This window comes from Callithrix jacchus, chromosome 4 (assembly GCF_049354715.1).
Source record: "Callithrix jacchus isolate 240 chromosome 4, calJac240_pri, whole genome shotgun sequence".
Lineage (NCBI taxonomy): Eukaryota > Metazoa > Chordata > Mammalia > Primates > Cebidae > Callithrix > Callithrix jacchus.
Genome location: NC_133505.1, coordinates 8,036,967 through 8,059,579, shown reverse-complemented (window position 1 = coordinate 8,059,579; position 22,613 = coordinate 8,036,967). Strand labels below are relative to the sequence as shown.

Below are 22,613 nucleotides of genomic sequence, written 5' to 3'. Positions count from 1 at the left end.
ATGGGTAAATATGTAAAGTTTCCTTAATAATTTCTAACAAACTTGCATTTAGTTATTTTGTTTTCTTTTTAACTATAGCAATATTTTGCAGTGCAGCATAAAACAATGATGTAGGAAGAAGAAAATTCATTTATTGTTAATGAGGGGGAAAGAACATTGGCGAATAACATTCTCTTTTCAATTATTCTTAATGCAAATTTGTATTAAAGTTACATATTTATTGTCTTAGAAAACTGTCCTGACTCAATGTAGAATCCACCCAATATTATGGTTCTGGATTTTAAACAAATGCCATACAAGTGGCACTTATTCATTTAATAAATATCCATTGACTATATTAAGTAGCTTGACTTAGCCATTCTACAATATATACTTATTTCAAAACATCATGTTGTACATCATAAATATATAATGTTTGGAAAACTCTGTCCCTGTCGTGAAAGCCCTCCCCCTCCCCCACAAAGAGGCTCCCTTATCTCTCACTCTACATACCGCTCCAGCCCTCCCGCCCGGCCACAGCCACCTCCCGCCCGGCAACCGGCTGACCAATCACCGTCCGCCTCATCAGCTCTCCCCAACTTCCTGCCTCCCGGCTTCCCGCCTCCCAGTTTCCCGCCGCCCAGCTTCCCGCCCAGCGGCTTAAACTGACCAACCGTTGCCCGCCACCTCGGCTCTCTCGGCTTCCCCACTCCCTCGGCCCTTCAGCCCCCTATAAAGGAACTCTGCTCCTCTGAGCGGGGCGGCCGTTTTCCTCTTCTTCCCGGCTGGTCCGCCCGGAGGCTCTTTCCTCTCAATAAAGCCTGAACTTAAGACTTTCTTCTAACCTGCGGCCCGGTTTTTTCCGAACGAGCTCAGTCCTCCCGCAGAGGGTAGGTCGGACATATACAATTTTTCTTGTCAATTTAAAAGAATTAATTGCGTGCCAAATGGCAGAAACTGCTAGTTGTTCACCAATTTCTTTTTTTCCTGACTTAAAAAGGGAATTTCTCTGTTTCAGTTGAAAGCATATCTGCTCAGAGAAGAACTCTATTACTTAGTCTCCCTTACAGCATGAAGTGCTGTGTGACCAGATTCTAGCCATGGGCAGAAGTGACAGGGTGTGTCCTCAAAGCTTCCCATCCTTCCCATCCTCTTTCCACTGTATGGGAAGTCCTCTAATGCTATGCCACTCCCCTCCAGCCTGTGTCACTCTTATTAAAAGCCCTTGTGCCTTAGGATCTTTTAGTTATGTCAACTTAGCATTTTCATTAAATAATACAGCCTCTCTTGACAGGTGTAACACTAAAAGTGAAATTGCATTTTTAAAAAAATGTATTGCCTTCATTCTCTGAGAGAAAAATATTAACACACATAAATTCCTAATACATGCACATGTATACTATTGGTAAATTATTTTTAGAATAACACTTAAGCCAACCATTCTAATGTTGCAATAGCAATGTACCTCCAAACTATCGATGCTCAGATTTCATGCTCTCCCTCCTACTTATTTTCTGATGGAATCCTCTTTCTACTAAGTTTACAATCATAGTGCCTCACTCATGAAAAAAGCCATCACCAAAAGTTTGTACTATCTCTAAGGCTTTTATAAGTTCATATGTGATTATGATAATGTTTGAAAATATCTCTCTAATGGACTAGCTAAGGCCATTAAAGTACAGTATGACTTAGGTTATATCAAAATATTGACAGCATTTTTCTATACAATGATAGTGATATTTTTTCTTCTCGGGACATAACCTAGCAAGGTTATCTCAGGATAGAATTCAGAAATCTAAATTGTTTTTCTCCAAAACTCTCTTATCCACTTTACCAATCAGTATCAACTGATAAAGGAAGTGACCTGAATTTCTTTTAGGGATATGTTGTATTTATAATCACATTTACTATATTATCCCTACAAACAGAAATTGGAACTTGGTTAATTTCTAAAGATGTAGGTGTTAGATATCAAATATATTAACTCAAAAGAAAAGACAGAATTAGGAAGAAAAAAATGCTTTCCTTTGAAGAGTCTATTTAATAATCTTAGACATTTAGAGTTGTAAAGGATTAAAGGATGTTTGGTAATGACGAATTTGTTCTTTTTTTTTTTTTTTTTGAGTTGGAGTCTCACTCTTGTTGCCCAAGCTGGAGTGCAGTGGTGTGAGCTCAGCTCACTGCAACCTCTGCCTCCTGGGCTCAAGCGATTCTCCTGCCTTAGCCTCCCAAGTAGCTGTGACTGCAGCCATGTACCACCATACCAAGCTAATCTTTGTATTTTTAGTAGAGATGGGGTTTCACATGTTGGCCAGGATGGTCTCCATCTCTTGACCTCGTGATCCACCCTCCTCAGCCTCCCAAAGTGCTGAAATTACAGGCGTGAGCCACTGCGCCCAGCCAATTTATTCTTTTTTTAACATTCCCTCAAGAATAGCAAGAGCAATTAGGTAAGAAGGCCATAATCAGTGTCTTCCAGTTACAGAACAGATATTCTTCAAAGAGATTAGGGAAAATTCTCTTCTACACTTTTATGTTAGTCTGTAAAAGTTTGCCGTTTTCCCTTGGACCACTCACACAAGAGAAAAAAATAAAAACCTAAAACTTCAGCGTATCTGTCCTTTATCTTGTTCAGAGCATAAGTTTCTAAAAGCTGACTTCAGACTTTGGCACACATCCGTATGCACACACATACACACACAGACTACAGTCAGTACTCCATGTTCCATGGGATCTGCATCTATGAATCCAACCAACCCCAGATTGAAAATATTAGGAAACAAACAATAAAAACAATACAACAATAAAAAATACAAATGTAAAATACAATAAGGTATAACAACTATTTAAATAGCATTTACCTCACATTAGGTAGTATAAGTAATCTAGAGGTTATTTAAAGTATATTGGAGAATGTGTGTAGCTATATGCAAATACTATGCCTTTTTTTTTTTTTGAGATGGAGTCTCACTCACTCTGCCACCCAGGCTAGAGCGCAATGGCACCATCTTGGCTCACTGCAACCTTTGCCTCCTGGGTTCAAGTGATTCTCCTGCCTCGGCCTCCTAAGTAGCTGAGATTACAGGCACCTGCCACCACACCCAGCTAACTTTGAATTTTTAGTAGAGACAGGTTTCACCATCTCTGGTGAGGCTGGTCTTGAAATCGTGACCTCAGGTGATCCACCTGCCTTGGCCTCCCAAAGTTCTTGGACTACAGGCATAAGCCACCACACCCAGCCACTATGCCATTGTTTATAAGGCACTTGAGCATCCACAGGTTTCGGTATCTGTGGGGAGTCTTGGAACTAATCTCCCAGGGTTACTGAGGGTGGACTGTGCCTCTTCTGAGTGCTTTTCTGGTTGCCTTCCTGTATCATGGTCAGAGGGCCCACATGCTCTCAACACAGGGAACAAACACAGGGATATCTGCCACATCATGTCCAATCCAAATAACTCAAGAACATTGCTGGGGAGACAAAATAAAAACACCTGGCCCTTTTGCTTCTGTTTCCTTTTGTTAAAATCTGACAACCGCTTGCTGTCTTGTGGGACAAAGTAATTGAGGGATGAATTTTTACAATCTCTAGGAAAGGAAGACCAATCAGACGAGAGAGGAGAATCCACACCAGAGCTAGACCATAACGCCACAGCTCTCTGAAGCAGGGAGAAGACTGAGGAGACTTCTGCACACTTTCAGATGACCTGGACTGCAGTAAGTCAACTACCAGATTTCTCACTGCACCCACCCTTCACCATCTTCATATAGCCTCACAATTGTTTCTCCTCTCCTATCAGTCCTTAGCATAGTGTCCATTAAAGGAAAGAATTAATGACATAAAGACTAGACCTGCCTTAGTAGATAATTGATTGATAATATCAAATAATGTAGCCTGTTTAAACTGAGAGGGTTAACTAGATGAGCAGATTCAGCTCCAAAGTCCACTGACTTGGAATATGGAATTTAATGTATATGGAAAATAAAGACCAGGTAGGTTACATACCTGGGATCCACATTGCTCATGACCAACAGACATAGGATTTGATGTTTGGTTGCTTAGCATTGAGATCAGCTTTCATCTCTCTCTACCTGTGATTTACATTGTAGCAAATTTTGAAGTCAGCATGGCTCTCCTCATTACATGCTATGTTTTGCTTCAATCAAACATTTACCATAAATAGGTCTTACACAAATTTTGACAAAAAAGTAACTAGAAAATATAAAATGTACCTCAAAGCAACAAATAACCTTTTGATTTTCTAGTAGTTTTATTTACTATTGCTACTTCTGTAGGTAAGTGATTCCCATGCAGTGATTGCCAAATGGGTTTTCTTTGCAAGTCCCCTGAAAGAATCTGGAAGAAATCATGATGATTGGGAGACAATTCATGGTCACTCAGGAATTTCTAAGAACGATGGCAAGTATGATAGCAGCACAGAGATAAGCTTTAAGCAATTTCTAAATATCATACATTTCAGTTTATTTATCATCACAATGGATTTTGTTTTGTTTTTGAGATAGAGTCTCACTCTTGTCACCCAAGTTGGAGTGCAGCAGTGTGATCTTGGCTCACTGTAACCTTTGCCTCCTGGGTTCAAGTGATTGTTGTGCCTCAGCCTCCTGAGTAGCTGGGATTGCAGGTTTGTGCTACCTCACCTGGCCAATTTCTGTAATTTTAGTAGAGACACGGTTTCTACATGTTGGCCAGGCTGGTCTCCAACTCCTTGCCTCAAGTGATCCACCTGCTTCAGCCTCCCAAAGTGTTGAGATTATAGGCATGAGCCACCGCACCTGGCCCACCACAATAGGTATTTATAAAGTCAATTTTGTTATGTTGAGAAAGGTAACTTTTAAAAATAATGGGGAAATATTCTATTTGCACACAGAGATAAAGAATATGTAGGATGATCTTGAAAATTTTGCTTATCTGCCTGGAACAGTACAGATTGACCAGGTGAAGAGGGAAAGCATCCAGTGTCCAAAAATGTACTACAGGAGAGATAGGAAGAAAAATTCATTGACTAGTAAATGTTCTGTATTTCAAGCCTATTACATAAAAATTAAGTACTTAAAAATTCAGTTATGTTTCAAATTAAATTAGACTAGGTCCTAATATAGAAACATTTAAAATATATACACAAGTCTTTGAGAATATTTGGATATACCTGAATATATTTTCCTTGTGGCAAAATGTGGGTCGGGAAAAATAATAATCTTTCATTTTCAAACTAGAAATATACTAATGCATAAATGTATTGCTTATAATGTATCAGTCTGCAGGGTATTATTTTTCTCATAATAGGAAATGGCAGATGTAGGTAACTATATTGTTCTGGTGGAAAATGGCATAGAACAATCTTTTGCAGTTACAATGCATGGACTGGCCCTAGCGCAGGAAGCATAACAATTTGCATATTTTAATTTGGAGGTTAGGGACCCTTGTCAAAGTAACAGCTTGGACCAGGTCAGCCAGGAGAAACTGAGAAGAGAGAAATAATTGAAAAGGCAGTTCTCAACAAAATGAAATTTGTCTCGTTGTCACTTAAGGTTGTCTTCCTGTCTTTTTGAGAGAGCAAGGTCGGCTTAAGAATGAAGGGAGAGTAGGGAATGGTAGCTCACTAAGGACCAAATGATAATTTTTAAAAATAATGGTGGCAATTGCAATATATATTTATGAAGGGAAGAGGAAAAGAATGCACATCACTTTCCCGTTAAGAGTCAGCAGGTGTCCTTTGAGTAGAAATATTGCAGATGTGTACATGGAAGCTCTAAAGTTTGTCCTCAAAGACAAGCAGGTTACAAGGGAGATGAAGGACTTAATGAAATAATTTAGCGTGACATATTGATATTGAAGGCTGGAAGGCAGAAAAGGATTTGCAGCAAAGTGAAGGTATGTCTCTCTTGAAACAGTTTTTCATTCTGTTCTCCGAGGCTGATATGAGATTTTCACAAGAAAACAAGCCCATTTTATTTCTCTCTCCAAGTTTATGCCAAGGCATGGATGCCAATGTGAAGCCCAACATCCGTACCATATGAAAATCTCACTGGAACAGAGTCCAGAGAAAAGTCAAGTTATGGAGTGTTTCTTTGGTTATGCACTGGAGGGGTTTTAATCTCTCCAGGCTCATGTGTTTTTGGTTAGAATGTACATTAGTCAAAAAACTAGAGCACTAGCAGTGAAGGGAGTTAGGCCTGGGAAACGTTAGTCTTAGACAGAGGGAGTGGAGGTGGCTAGTGCTATTATCAGGGCATAAAAACAGCAGCCAAACTTCTATTCTGAGTAAGGATAAACAAGGTCACAAGTTTCTGAATAAAAGTCAGTGCTTGAGAAAATGAAGAAAAGTATTTCATGTTCGTGATACAGTGTCATCATTTACATAAAAAGAAAAGAAAAACTCCCACAAAAAAGCTATTTTCTGTGATTGGCAAGCTGTTTTCTGCCCTCACACACCTCCAGGAAACCCATTCCTCAGTAATGACAGCTAAATGTGTCAAGTGACTCTCAGATGGCAGTAAGTAGAGTATCAACATTTGCAGAGAGGCAGGTAGAAAGGATGACATGTGTAAGAGTTCCCCTTTCCCCTCTTTGTATAGAATCAAGAGTATACCATAAATCAGCAGGTGAAGAATCAAAATATTAGGCTTAGATATTAGCTCTCTAGCTGTGCAGCCTCAGACAAATCAATTTGTATTAATAAACCCAATTTTCAGTTTACTTATCTTGAAACAATATATTGCTCTGCACAGTTTTTGTGAAACTACATACATGAATGTGCTATTTTAAACTGTAAAGTGTGTTACAAATTTAAGTTTTTCCTATTAATTGGCAGTGATGAATGTTCCTACATGGTCTCTAGATTCTTGCAAACGCAGTTGTTTAGTCATTTTCCCTAGGGCTGAGTCTCAAACACCTGTCTGCTTTCTCCCTGGTCTCAAGCACATAAACAATGTTATGCCCTGCTTCTACACATTTACCTACCCAGGGCAACCGTCCAGGAGGAATGGGCTTGTCTTCACAGATGCATTTTTAATATGAAGAACAACTATTGCTCCAAAAGCAGTCTCCAAATTTCTGTCACCTAGTCACTCCTAAACTTGCTGTGATTTTTCCCTTTTGAAAAAATAGTAAGAAAACGTGTCAAACAACATATCTAATCATGAAGTAATGTGAAACTCGTATAGGTCCTGGTCAGAAGCTGCAAAGTGGCAGTTCTGTAGAGAAAGCTTATGGAATATGTTTGGCAATCTTGAGAATTTTTATTAAAAAAAATAAAAGACCACACAACACTTCCTATGAAGAAATACTGCATTTTCTCCAGAGAAGCACACTTCCTCCTTTGTTCTGGAGGTTCTCCAAAGACTTCAAAGCCATTTTGCAGCTTATGTTACCTAAAGTTATTAAAACTCACAAAATATCCATGAAGTAATAAAATGGAAACTATTTGTATGCCAGTCAGACAGATAAAGAGTGGTCCTAAGAAAATAGGACCTGTGTAAAGACTCCCAACAAAAAACTGATGAGTCCAGAAATAGAATCTAGGCAGCTGACTCTAGACATTCCAAAACACTTCCGCTCTTCAGAATTATTATTGTTAATTCCCTCTACACATAAACAACCTCCTGCTCCCAGAGGATGGATGAGATCATGCTAATAAGTCATCCATTCTTTCCATAAGAAATACAGCAGTCACAGCCAATAAGCTAATTCATAGAATGTCCATGTGCCATACTGAATACACACACACACACACACACACACACACACACACCACTCCTAGATGCATGCTGTTTTTGTTTTCTTCAGCTAAGCTGTAGTTGAGATTTTAATTTCAAGCTTTAGCCCAATATTTTTGCCTAAATTTCACACTCTGTGCTTTTCTATTTCTACTTGTTCTTTCCTCCCCGTATCAAATAATAAAGAACTAGACCATGGTAAAATGGATTTTTGACAGATTTTATAATTTAGCTATTGTCACTTCCACAAAGGCCATTCATTAAACTAATATGTATTATGGACATGAGATAGAATTTGGAAAGTTGAAAGTCATTCCACCCGGACCATAAAAAATAATTTCATAATTTGAAGTTACCATATCGGAATTAAACTTGATTTAAAGATGTTAAAAAGTGAATATATTTGGGAAAGAAATCCTTGCAAATGGCATCTCAATATAATGTAGGCAATTTGTACAATTTATATATACTTTCTCCTGCCAAGATACTGCTAAGAAGAGACAATGGCAAAGACAGTAGTAGAAAACAGGAATTGGCTCCCCAAAGACCAGCTGCAGTTATAGGCAAAAGAAACTTTGTCTGTGTGTGCAGTTTAAAAAGGACTGGTAGCCTACACTGGGTTTTAGGTCAGACTGGAGCATGTGGGGGTTCAGGAGGAATGCCATTACCAGCTTCATCTTCTTGGGGATATTCTGGCTACACTGTTGTTGATCAGCAGTGTCTGACTCAGCCTCTGCAGTTTTTCCATTATAATGCTCAAGAAAATAGGGAAGGAGATGCAGTTTCAACAGTGGAAACTAGAAATCTGGGTCAAAAATGTGTCATGCAAAAGTTGAAGAGTCAACTAAGGAAAACTTAGCCTGGAGGCAGAATGGGAAAGGCACATGGTTAATGAGGTAGGGGATTTCCATCTACACAGACTCATGGAGGCACAAACCCACCTTTCTTTTTTTGTAAAAGCTCCACTCTATTTAATCCAAATACACTGTTCTACTCTTTGGCCCTGCTTCCATCGCTAATGCATCCTTCAGCCCCAATATTTCTCAAGAATGAAATGCTAATGAGGTCAAAATTGATGTGGGTAATATTTTAGATTTCCTTCACTATTTGGGATTTTTCTGCAATGCAAGAAATACAGATGACTTCAGACTAGACAAGAATAAGACTCTTTCCTCACAACTAGATAGGATAATCTAGTCATAACACGATGAGATTTTTTTCTCAGGCCAAAAGATACTAAATTAAAGACTACACGGTACCAGAAAGTTGACCGGTGTGAACAGTGATACCTCCTATATCTTAATATTTGAAAGGATGCTTCTAACTAGCTTCAGATAAAACTGAGTAATACTAGAACAGGATAATCCACTTATTTCAAGGATGAGGCAACCTCTTATCAAAACCAGTAAGTATTGTATGAAGTGATTGTGTAACACAAAACAGACACTAGCACTAGAGAAAACGTGGAAGGATAGTTTTTTAAAACATTCATAATTTCAAAAGCTTATCAATTATATTTATTTTTTGCTGTAAAACAATATAAGGAAACAAGGTTTCTACACAATGAGCCAAAATTGATAAATTTATTAAAATTACAAACTTACGTTTGAATTGGAAGGATAGAGAGTAGCATGATGGTTTCTAGAGGCTGAGAAAAGGAAGGTGGAGACAATTATTTAATGAGTACAGAGTTTCAAGTTTGCAAAACAAAAAGAGTCTTGGGATTGGTTACACTGCAGTTTGTCTTTAACACTACTGAACTGTCACTTAGAATAGTTAAGATGGTAACTTAACTATTATATAAATTTTACAATTAAAAATTTTTAGAAAGAACGATAACAACCAATGTAAAAAACAAAAATAACTGAATGAGAGGCAAGCCAAATATGTTAGAGAAAAAGAAAGGTTTCTATGTAGCTTAGGGATACGAGCACAGGCTTTGGAATAAAGACTATCTCATTGGGCCGGATGCGGTGGCTCATGCCTGTAATCCCAGCACTTTCGGAGGCTGAGGTGGGTGGATCACAAGGTCAGGAGATGGAGACCAGCTTGGCTAACACAGTGAAACCCTGACTCTACTAAAAATACAAAAAATTAGCCAGGCATGGTGGCACATGCCTGTAGTCCCAGCTACTTGGGAAGCTGAGGCAGGAGAATCATTTGAATCCGGGAGGTGGAGGTTGCAGTGAGCCGAGATTGCACCACTGCACCCCCAGCCTGGGCAACAGAGCAAGACTCTTGTCTCAAAAAAAAAAAAAAAGTCTCATTACATATTTCAGTCCACTATTTTCCAGCTCTTTTATTTTGGAAAAGTTTCTTAATCTCTGAAAGCCTTACTATCTTATCTTCACTTTAAAAGGCATAATAATGATACAGTCTTCACAGGATTTCTGGAAAACTTTCATTGACAGAATGCATTCAAAGTGATTAAACGGTGTTTGGCATATAGTTAAGTGCTCAATAAATATTAATTATTGTTAAGGTATTCAAAGCCAAAATGTAATTACATAATTAAAATCAATATTATAAATAATAAAGAGCTATATCACAGTTATAAAAATTGAACTATTAATGAATAAAAACTTAGGTGATTCTCATAGAACATAGAAAAAATAAGAAAAAAAATTTGAAAAAAGATAGATATGGATGGAAGAGAAAAATCTTCCACATATCTTAACTGGTGGCTTAACAAGGAATTTAAAATCATAAATAAATTATAATGCAAGCCAAAATTTCTATGCTACATACTTTGGTTTTTCAGAAAAACATTAGATACCAGTCAAATAAATGGAGAAAAACAGACACAAGTTCATCAAATTTTGTTTACTTTTTCATGTATTTTTAGTTTCAAATTTTAAAGAAAGCTCTTTAATTCCATCCAGGCCAAGCATTAGCAACAATTTTTTAAAGTCACAACACCAAATTGAACACCAAAAGCCAGAATTGTTCCTTTTTTTTTTTTTTTTAATTTACAGAATTCTAGAAACCTGTTGTGCAGCATCAGGCTTCACAGTCTCAATTGCCATCACAATTCAGGTAGGTAATGCCAAAGAGTGAGGTCAGGCAGTAAGTACTGTGGCAGATTGGAGATTGCCTGTCCAGCTTAAGGAAGGAAGTTGCCACTCAATTCTAGTTCTGAATTGCTGTGTAAGAATTCTGCAGTGTTGCCTAATGCTCTGCCTTGTGAGCAAAGTTTAGAAATATGGATTTTTATGTGAAATCTTTAGACTTTTTTAAAAGTCATCAACAAATTCACATTTTCAGTTGGTGCTGTGCAGGACAAGCAAAACAGATCAACACACAATATGGTCTCTAAGCAATGCCTGGTAAATCGTTTATAAAGAACAAGGTTGTAGCCTGAATAAAAGAGCTCCATTTGTAGTCAAGTTTTTGTTCATGTGTAAAAGAAAAATATATTTCCATATATTTAAACTGAGTATACATTTTGTACATTTATCCTTCATCAAAAATAAAAACCACAAATGTGTGCTATAGCTGACAAATCAATGAAGCACAATAAAGAATTCAAAATGAAGAAGCAGTGAGATAAAGGAGCTGGTGAAAAACATGGTTAATAATGACAAAAATTATAAAATATAGAAGATAGTCAAAATAATTCTTGTAAATTATATATGTTAAACATTTGTACATTAAGGAAAACAAATGAATATACATTTACATGGGAAATCAATTTATATAAATTTTTAAATTGGACAAATTTAAAGCATTTTGATTTTAAATCTGACCAATAGTCAAATTAGCTTAGAATGTGTAATAGTTGATTCAACTTCCAAATTTCTCATGAAAGGAGACATTATCCTTAATGGGAAAGGCAGAGATAAAAGACACACCAGAAAACATAAGCAGTGTTAAACTGCAGAGTCTTGAATAGATTAATAATATCAAATTATGTTGCATACAAAGGATACATATCAAAAATGTAAAAATATTTTCAATGTAAAATTTGAGATGAAGTTATATTAGAAAAGCAGAAACGATATATTGGCAGTTGTTTCCTCTGCCTAATCTAGAAGTAAAGTTAATGCTCCATAAGAAAAGTCTGGGCCGGGCACGGTGCCTCAAGCCTATAATCCTAGCACTTTGGGAGGCCGAGGCGGGTGGATCACGAGGTCAAGAGACCGAGAACATCCTGGTCAACAACGTGAAACCCCATCTCTATTAAAAATACAAAAATTAGCTGGGCATGGTGGTGCACGCCTGTAGTCCCAGCTACTCGGGAGGCTGAGGCAGGAGAATAGCTTGAACCCAGAAGGCGGAGGTTGTGGTGAGCCGAGATCGTGCCATTGCACTCCAGTCTGGGTAAGAACAGCAAAACTCTCCCAGAGTTTTCTCTGCCAGAGAAAAAAGAAAAGTCTGAAAATTATAGTTGTGAGACAAATACTGCCCATATCCTGTTTTGTAAATAAAATTTAATACATTATTTATTGATGTATTGTCTATGGTAGAGTTGAGTGTGACAGAGAGCATATGGCCCATGGTACCGAAAATATTTACTTTCTGGCCCTTTATATAGAAAGTTTGCTGACCCCCAACTTTACAATATGCACAATGTCGTTATGCTGTGGCTTACTGCTCTCCTTGTGTACAGAGGCATAGCATTAGAGATACAAATCCCCCAATTTAATAAATCTGAAATTAATGCATTAATGTCCTTCAATAAATAAATTATGCCAAAATCAAATTGTTTCCAATATAAGCTATATTAAATTAATTGTTTAAATTATTCTACAACTAGTAATTATTTGCACTGGCAGTTGAACATGTCAGCAAAGGTTATAATTTTTATGTCTGTCATTTGTCATAGTGAAATATTAAAAATTATATAAACATTGTAATGCCTGCAATTTTTTGATTGCATTGCTTAGTTTCATAATTATTTTGAAATTTTAAACTTATTTCCTTTGATCTTTGCAGCCTCCTCCATCTCTTCTCTTTGCAGGAAATAATTCTAATGTATGTATTATGCATCAATATTACACAAAGTTTAACAACATTATACAAAGTAGAAAAATACTGCACAAAGTCCAGGAATAAAAAGGGTCATCTTGAAATGATAAAGGCATCAATTCATCCAAAATACGTAATGACCCTAAATATTTATTTACCAAATATTTATGTGATATTAATAGAGCCATCCTTTGATTTATATAGAAAGTTTGCTGACCCCCAGCTTTACAATATGCATAATGTCATTATGCTGTGGCTTATTGCTCTGCTTGTGTACAGAGGCATAGCATTAGAGATATAAATCCCTCAATTTAATAAATCTGAAATTAATGCATTAATGTCCTTTCCCATCTTTTTGTGTGGCACATTCTTTCCCATCCTTTTGCTTCTAACTTAACTATTTCTTTGTATTTATATAATGGGCTTCTTCTAGGAAGCATATCTTGCTTTTAAAAAACCTAATTGTATGATCCTTGCCTTTTAACTGGGATTTAGTCCATTTATATTTGATGAGATTATGACATGGTTGGATATAAATCTATTATTTTGCCATTTAGTTTTCATTAGTCTCTTTTTTTGTTTCTTTTATCTTTTCTGACTTCTTTTGGATTATTTTTTATGATTCCATACTATTTCTTTTGTTTGACAATTAGTAATAACTGTTCATTGTGTAATTTTAGAGTCTGCTTTAGGATTTAAAGTACATATTTTTAACTTACCACAGTCTGTCTTCAAGTGATATTATGTAAATTAATATGTACTCTAAGAAACTTAAAAATTTTATGTCCATTTCTTCTCTCGTGGCCTTTATACAATGTAATTATATATTTTGCTTTGATATCTTTTATAATCCAGACTATACAACTATACATTGTTATTTAGTTTTTAGAGTGTATTATCTTTGAAGATTTAAATAATTTTTAAAGTAGCTTCATATGTGCTACATAGTTATCATTCCTAAAGTTCTTAATTGCTTCCAGATATTTATGTTTGAAAATGAGCCCAAATTTAATCCTTGTTTTTAAAAGATATTTTCAGTAAGTAAATAATTTTAGCTTGACACTTTTTTCTTTTAGTGTAGTTTGCATTATTTCCAAAGAGAATTCTGCTGAGATACTTAACTTTTTTTCCATATATACGTACAGCTACACACCCCTGCCAACTGCCCCTGGCTGATGTTTTAATTTTTTTTTTCTTCATCACTGACTTTAAGTAATTTGAATGAGATGTGACTTGATAATGTTTTGGGATTTTTGTTATTTTCCTGGCCCTTCCTCTTGTGGTTTGTTTAGTTTCTTGAATCATGAGATCAGTAGTTTTCAGCAAATCTGAAAAAATTGTGCCCATTATTTCTCCAAACATTCTGTCTACTCTAATCACATATACGTGTTTGTCCGGAGTTCACTGATGCTCTGCTCGATTTTCAAAAGGCTTTATCTTTTATTTGTCTTATTTCAGATGGTTTCTATTGATATGTCTTTTTCCACAATGTTTAATCAGCCATGAATCCCACTCAGTGAATTTTTTGATCTGAGATATTAGTTTTTACTGGTACAAGCTCAATATAGGTCTTTTTATATCTGTGTTTCTACTTAACATATTTTAGTTTTCCTCCAGCTTTTTGAATACATACGATACAGATAGGATATTAAGGTTGGTGCAAAAGTAATTGCAATTTCTGCAGTTACTTTCAATGGCAAAGAAACCGCAATTACTTTTGCACCAATCTAGCTGTTTTAATATCCCTATGAAGTCTGTCACCTGTGTTTTTCTTGTTCTCTTTAAATATTAGTTTTGCTCATTTTCTCTTTCTTTCCTCCTAAGACTCAGTTGTATATATTAGGAGTTGCTAAAGCTTTTCTTAAAATGGAACAGTAAGTACTGAGTTCTGCCAGTGTAGTGGCATAGAGAGCAGCTGTACAATATGGAGTGAGACATGAATTATGATAAATACACCTTCTTGTTCTAGTGTTTCTTATCCAGCAGATAAGATTCTTCCTGGCGTTAAATTGTGTTTTTCATATAATAGATTACTGTGTCACTTCTCTTTTGGTTCGTGTTTGCCTGAGGCACCTTAAGTATTTTTTTTTTAGGCAACTAGTAAGTTGAACTAGTAAGTTCAACAGTAGTTTAGTTTTTTAAAAATGCATCATTAGAGGCCCCGCCTTTGAACTCATGTGTTTAATCAAATTTTATAGTTAACAACAATTATATTGGAAAGTAGTTTTCATGTAAACTTCACATTTTGTTTTTCCTTTTTCTCCACCGGTGCTTTCTATTTAACAGATAGTGTTTTGTTCCGCTGCTAAAAATTTATAGATGGCGTTTTTTCTCAGTATTGTGGCAGGTGTCTTTCTCCAAAGACCCGTAACCATGGTTATTTTTTTGTAATCAATTCTTAAACTTATATATGTAAACATACACACATACATATATGTGTGTGTGTGTTCAATAATTTTATATCTATTTCTGCTAACAACATAAGTAATATAATTTTCCCAAGAAGACATTTTTCTCAATGAGACAAATAACTTAATTCGCTCTCATTCCTCATGTTCCCTACCTTATCAAATTGAATTATGTTGAATTTTAGCTCTGGTTATTGTAAATATACTTCCCCTTTTGGTCTAGAGTTTTTTTCCCCTTTCCTTCTTTTTCCCTCCACCCACCTCATTCTCAGTCTTTGCCAAACTATAATCAAATATGAGGCAACGTATTTCATAATTTTATTTATTATATCTCTTCCGTCATTTTCTGGGATTGTTCTTTTCTAATTTGATTCCTTCTAAAATTATATTGAACTATGGTATTTGTTCCTTTCTTTGCTTTCTATTTAGCAATATTTGAATTTTTCTATTTTTGATAATTTTAAGTATAATTATGGTCTAAGTGTGAATTTTTCATTATCAATACTGTTTGACATTCAATGATCTTTCTAAATCCAAAATCTTTAATTTTTAATTATGAGAAATATACATACATTTATATGTATAATTTTCCCATGTAAAACTTAATAATTCATTGTTTTTCTTTCATATGTTTAAACTTTTTAATATCTCCATAACTGTATTTATCATTCTATTTATAATTCTGAATCTGTCCATTCTAGTATTTCTACTTCAGATAGTGTATGTTGTCCAGCCGGTGCCTTTTCTTTTGGTAATCATAGCCCTTTGCATCTAGTTATTTTGGTGATTGAGTTCATGCTCTCCTGGTGTATCAGCTACCCTGTTTCAGCAGGATCTCTGAATAGAAAAGATGGTCTGCATTTCTGGAAATGTGCTTTGGGTAAGGGCCAAAGGTCAGGCTACAATTTATATGAATTTCTGTGAGGTTAAAAGTAGTGACAAGGATAAGCCCCTAGGCAGAGAGTCAGAGAGGTGCAGGTACTGCAGGACCTCTGTGGGTTCCTGGCTATGACAGTTAGTCCTCCAAGAGTTTCATCTGGTCAGTGATTCATGTCTTATCTTTAATTGTAATCCAGCAATGTGGGTGATGGTCGAGGGAGGGCAGTTTCCTTAGATTATTATTTATCAGTGAATGGGTATTTGGAGGGAGAGGAGGAGGAAGAGTCAATGGCCAAGGGCAGCTGGCTAATCTTCTCTTATTTTTAAAGATAGGTCACCCAAACAGGGCCTTCCTGCTGCCCAAATATGCAGAGACACCACACAAGTGATCTAAGCTGCTGTAGCAGATTTTTGGGTAAATGGGAAGGAGATGATTGTCTAAAGGCAATGTACGTGAAAGGCAAGTGCAAAATTGAAAAGGCTCTAATCTACTTTATCTTGTCAAGGCCTTCTGTGGAGCACTTCCATAGGAAAATGCAAATTCCTATCTTTTCCACACCTAGCAATTACAATTTTCAATCTTCTCAAGGTCTTCTGTTGGTTGCTTTGGTAAGTTTCTCAAAGATATTTTTTTATAATGACAATACTATAAAGTAAACTTAAGGTTAGGTTGAGGGAGCTGAGTCTAGCACAAGCCAGTTCACTATTCTACCAGGAACTAGAACTCTCCAGTCAGTCCTTTGTTAATTTTACAGGTAGGCCAGGTGCAGTGGCTTATGCCTGTAATCCCAGCACTTTGGGAGGCTGATATGGGTGGATCACTTGAGGTCAGGAGTTGGAGACCAGCCTGACCAACATGGTGAAACCCCATCTCTACTAAAAGTACAAAAATTAGCTGGGCGTAATGGCAGGTGCCTGTAATCCCAGCTACTTGGGAGGCTTAGGCACGAGAATTGCTTGAACCTAGGAGGCGGAGAATGCAGTGAGCTGAGATCATATCACTGCACTCCAGCCTGGGTGACAGAACGAATCTCTGTCCCCCCCCAAAAAAAAAATTATTTTTTTTACAGTTAGTTTGCTTTTGTTTTGTTTTCTTTGTTTAGTTCAAAAGCCCTTCTCCCCACCTGAGTCTGTCTGCATAGTTTTCTGCTCAAGGGCTCTAATATACTAACTGATATATGGACACCCGATAACTTTAAGAGTTCTGTTCCAAAAAGTGGTCAATAAGAACTATACCAGGTTTAAATTCTGATTTTTTTAAGTGAAGGAAAACAGGAGAGCTTGAAATGGTTTCCTGTTCCTCAGTCTCTAATTCAGTGTCGTGCTCTCCTGCTAGTAGTTTGTGCTGACAAGAGAATAGACTGTACTGTGAAAGAAGCTGAATTACATCTTTGCCTCCCCCCACCTTCAATTTAGGAGCATTTTCAAAATTAGGCATCAAAATGCAAAAACATCATAAAATAAATTTGAAATGCAGAAATTACTACTTGCACAGTGTCTGTACAATTTTAATTCTAAACATTTCTAAAAACTCTTCTAAGATAGCATTTTTGTGTGTGTGAAGGGAGGTGGAATGGATAATTTGAATTACAAAAAAGACTTGATAACCCCCCACACATCAATTTACCTGTGAACAAAAAGACTCACACTGAGAAAATGGGACTTGGGACTATTTGATAAATTACTACAGACTACTTGAATATTCCATTAGCAAAATAATAGCTCGTTATGGAAACTCAGAAGAATGTAGTATAATTACTATAGTACTATCCTCCCTTGGAGATTGGGAGGAATGCAAATGTTAAAAATGATAGCTATTTAACCAATGTTAGAGAAAAATGCCTCCAAATAAACTCAGAGGGTATGTGATTTATGGAACTTAGGGAAATTATTGTAGTTTCCACCAGCTTTAATTAGTTGAATGTGTTTCTACCAAATGAAGGTTATTCACATTCTTGGACCATATAGATATACACATGCACACCCCAAATGTGAGTAATGATGGAATTACCTTAGTCTCTGTTAAGATTTTCTGTAAACTGCACCTGAATGTATATGAGAAGTGATGACATGTTCACACTCTCGCTACCAGGAGAGGACATTTTGGAATTTCATTATTGAGCAGAGGTGCTAAAGTAGAAATTCAGAGGGGGTATATGGTAGAGAGAAAGAATGGAGGGTGGAAATGAAGGATGAAAGAGAATTTAAAAAATGGAATAATGAAAAGAAGCCTAATGTCTATCTTATAATTATGATGACCTCGATCACAAACTGAAATAAAAAATAACAAAATTGCCCAAGTTTTTGAACTAATTAATATGTATCAAATGCCCTTCCCTTGCTACTGGAGCCAAATGATATAAAATGGATAAACAAAACTAATTTTTCTTTAAAAATTTAGCTTCATTTTTGATCCATGAGGATGTTAATTGTGACATCTAATAAACTAATCAAGCCATTTAATCTCTTAAAATTAAAAAGCTGCCTTAAGAAAATAAAAGATACAGTAAGCATTAATGTCAGCCGTGAGAACACATTCAACACGTGGCTTTTATTCCTTTTGTAAACCTGGCATGTCCCAAATGTAGGAAATTTGCAAAGTATTTCTAAGCAAGAATTTCACAGCGAGTGTTCTGCTCAATGGCCAGGGATGTTCATACCTAAACCACGTTGGTGTGTTTAATGTCACTTAGTTGAAAATGAAGTTTGCAATGGCCCAAATTTCCCCATGTGAAGTGTATATTTGTCTAGGCTCCTATCCTTTTGTAAAAATCACCAGAGACAAGATCAACTTAGAGGGTATTTAAGGAAAAACATTTCCATATTAAAAACAATAATATAGAATAGTTGTGCTTATCAGAATGCCTAGAATATTTTATTCAAATATCTTAATAGGATGAACACAGGACTTTATTCAGTGTATTCACTACCAGACTGTTAAGGCTAGGACTGTCCAATAAACAGTATTTGTAGAATGAATATAATAAAGAAAAAAATAACATGTTAAGTAAGACTGGTTATGTTTTTCCAACATATAGCCAACTTTTAATTATTTGCCGGTAATCAGTGGCATTGCTAGCCCAAAGTTATGAAGAAATTTGGAAAGTTTATATGTTTAGAGAAAAATGCTTTAACTTTCCTTTTTTTTTTTTTTTTTTGAGACAGAGTCTCGCTTTATTGCCAGGCACTAGCCTGGAGTGCAATGGCACGATCTCGGCTCACTGCAACCCCCACCTCCCGGGTTCAAGCAAGTCTCCTGCCTCAGCCTCCTGAGTACCTGGGACTACAGGTATGCACCACCACGCCCAGCTAATTTTTGTATCTTTTAGTAGAGACAGGGTTTCACCATGTTGGCCAGGATGGTCTCGATCTCTCGACCTCGTGATCCGCCCGGCTCAGCCTCCCAGTGCTGGGATTACAGGCATGAGCCACTGAGCGCAGCCTGCTTTAACTTTCTAAATGATGATTCTCTCGGACACAAAATATCCTTCTAGTTTTTCTACACATAGGCAGCATTATGGGAAACAATGACTAGAAGTATAACTCAAGAAACAAGATTCCTTTGAATAACCTATAAACAGAAAACCAAATGTAACTTATTTGGCATATGGCTGTGACAACAGTATTCAGAGATTCAACAAGTAACATTTTGTAATATTTAGTAATTATTCCAAAATTTTGTCTTAACCTTGGTTGGTTCTGGGTAACATGGAATACGCGTTCTCTGTCCTATTGAAAGCAACTATAAAACCTAGGCAGAATGCATGGAGCAGCTATTTGGTGACCCTGTAAATACTAGCAAGAGGATTGGAGAAGTTCAGTATTCCAAAGTTATCAAACCTAAGCCAGCAGTGAAATTTTTCTTTTTTCCCCTCTGACATTCCTTGTCTTGGATTTAACACAGCCAGGAACTTGGAAGTGAGCACTCCTATAGAGACAGAAAACTCCAGGAGGAGCCAAAAAAGGGGAACCTATCACTCCTGAGAGAGATGTCCAGCCCCCACCCTCCCTTCTTGTGCCAGCCCCTAGGCCAACCTTGTCCAATCTGCGGCATTTGGACCACAGGCAGCCCAGGATGGCTTTGAATGTGGCCCAACACCAATCTGTACACTTTCTTGAAATATATAAGATATTGTTTTTCTTTCTCTTTTTTTTTCCCCCCCGCCCCCCCACCCCACAGCTCATCAGCTATCATTAGTGTTAGTGTATTTTATGTGTGGCCCGGGACAATTCTTCTTCTTTTAATGTGGCCCAGGGAAGCCAAAAAATTGGACATCCCAGCCTAGGCTATCCCATGGCAGCCCTGGCAGTTACAGTATGGAAACCCAGAAGAGACAAACTAACTCCAGGCAAGGAGAACCTTTCTGCACCTTCCAGGCAGCTGCAATTCCAAGAAGTGGGCTAATTCCCATCACTTGTTTTCTCTTTCTGTCCCTCTGCTGCTTGGCCCAGACTGGAGGGAGAATCTTCAGTTGCAGTCTTCACCAAATTCAGGGTGTTTTCAGCCATGATTCCTTCAAGTATTTTTTCAGTGAGGCACCCTTTTTTTCCTGCCCGCTCTGATACGCTAATGATACAAATGTTAGACCTTTTGGTTTTGCTCTACAGGTTTCTGATGTTCATTAGTTGTTTTCTTTATGTGGTTTTTCTGGGTTATAGAGATTGAATGGTATCTACTTATCAATTTTCAAGTTTGCTGACTCCTCTGCCATCTCCATTCTGTTATTAATACCACACTATGAGATTTTTATTTCTGATACTGTACTTTTCAGTTCTAAAATTTCTATTTGTATCTTCTCTGTATTCTGTTTCTTTGCTGAAATTTTTCTGTCTTTTCATTTGTTCAAAGGATGTTTCTGTCATCCTTTGTTATTACAGAAGTATTAAAACCACTTTAAAGTGTCTATGAGATTATTCCAACATTTGTTCCATCTCAGTGGTGACCCTGTTGATTGTCTTTTCCTGAGCAAGTTGATATTTTTCATGTTTTTATGTACTCTAAGTAACTTCAAGTTATATGGTGGGCATTTTGAGTCTTTGGGTTTTGTTGAAATTCTACAAAAAAAAAATGGATATTTTTGCTTTAATAAGCAAGCCACCTGATGGGGTCAGATCACAGGTTCTGACCAAGCTTCTTTCCTCACTTTGGCTTTCAGGTTCTTTGCCGTGTGATTCCAATCTATCCTCCAGTCCTGCCTGCAGCCAGTCTAGGACTTGGTCAGTGGTCTTTCCCATAGTTCGGTTCTCAAAGTCTGTGCGTCCTATTTAGGTTTACGTCCATGCACACACAGCTCAGGGTTAGCACAGGAGTTCATGTGCAACTAAAAGGAGTTGTTTTCTCAAGTTCTTACCTTTTTGAAATCTTGGTACTTTCTGGTTTCTGCAGGGTCCTTTCTTTGGTCATCTGGCCAGAAAGCTGAAGCATCCGATTCCCACTGCACTTCATGCTATTCTTGACTAGAGTCACATTGGGAGTAAGAGTGGGCTGTGGGAGCTGGGTAGGGGAAGTAACACCATTGCTCTAAGATTATGTGATAGCTGAGACACAGAGAACAGAGCAAACAAAACAACACAATAAAACAAAACAAACATGGATTTTCACATTTTCTTTTGAGCATTAGGAAGTCCTTTTAGCATTTTTTGAGCCAGAACCACAATGATTTTTTTGAATTTCTGTCTGTGTGAGTGATTCCTTCTAGTTCTCAGACCATCTTGAGTTCAGACAATGGAATTCCAGAGAGGAAAAAATTGGCGAATTCATTGTAGCTTTGATGGTTCTTAACTTCTGGTCTTCTGATTCAATCCACCTGCCTCTATTTTCTTTTCTTTTTTTTAAACTTTTATTTAAAGTTTAGGTGTACAAGTGCAGGTTTGTGACATAGGTAAATTTGTGTCATGGGGGTTTGTTATGCAGATTTTTTTAAAATCACTCAGGTATTAAGCCTAGTACCCATTAGTTATTTTTTTCTGATCCTCTCCCTCCTTCCACCCTCCACCCTGTAATAGGTCCCAGTGTGTGTTTTTCCCGTTTATGTGTCCATGTGTTTTCATCATTCAGCTCCCACTTATCAGTGAGAACATGCAGTATTTGGTTTTCTGTTCCTGCATTAGTTTGCTAAGAATAATGGCCTCTAGCTCCCATCCATGTCCCTGCAAAGGACATGATCTAATTCTTTGTTACGGCTGCGTAGTATTCCAAGGTGTGTGTGTGTTTATATATATATAAAAATATACCATATTTTCTTTAGTGGTTTCTCTTTTGATCATATAAATCTTTTACCTGTCCCCATTTTCTTTTTAGAGTCATATGCTTCATGCACATTCTTTCTAGGTGCATTCTTATATGTTGCATTCCATGAGAGAGACGGTTGGAGTGGGGTGTGCTTCATTCATCTTAGCCAGAAACAAGTCTTTCTCTCTCTCTTGAAGCTATATCTGCATTTATATTTACCTGTATCTTCTGTCCCTCTCACTCTTTAATTTTTAATCTATCTATCTATCTAGTCTATCCCTCCATCCATATATTGGACTGCCTTAGATGCTAGAGTATAAGTCTGTGGGTTGTTAATCAATATTTTGTTTTTGGAGTGTTTTTAACTGTTTGGGTTAAACCTTTTTAATCCAAAGCTAGCTTCAGAATTTGTA

At 36.8% G+C, this 22,613-nt stretch overlaps 1 long non-coding RNA gene and 1 other non-coding gene across 4 annotated transcripts in view; one reads left to right on the top strand and one right to left on the bottom strand.

Annotated features, from left to right (window-relative positions):
* LOC108591348 (uncharacterized) overlaps positions 1-22,613 on the top strand; it is a 132,368-nt gene that overhangs the window by 18,252 nt on the left and 91,503 nt on the right. Inside the window, exons 1-3 of one of the 2 annotated variants that reach the window (XR_013534722.1) lie at positions 637-869; positions 3,569-3,693; positions 19,134-19,257. This is a non-coding gene — a transcript (uncharacterized LOC108591348). Of the gene's footprint in view, positions 1-636; positions 870-3,568; positions 3,694-19,133; positions 19,258-22,613 lie in introns of those variants that run through there. The other variant, XR_013534723.1, reaches the window with a different exon arrangement.
* LOC118152740 (uncharacterized) overlaps positions 1-22,613 on the bottom strand; it is a 50,249-nt gene that overhangs the window by 18,208 nt on the left and 9,428 nt on the right. For both annotated transcript variants that reach the window (XR_008480433.2, XR_004741525.2), the window contains one exon: positions 9,318-9,361. This is a non-coding gene — a long non-coding RNA (uncharacterized LOC118152740). The remainder of the gene's footprint in view (positions 1-9,317; positions 9,362-22,613) is intronic.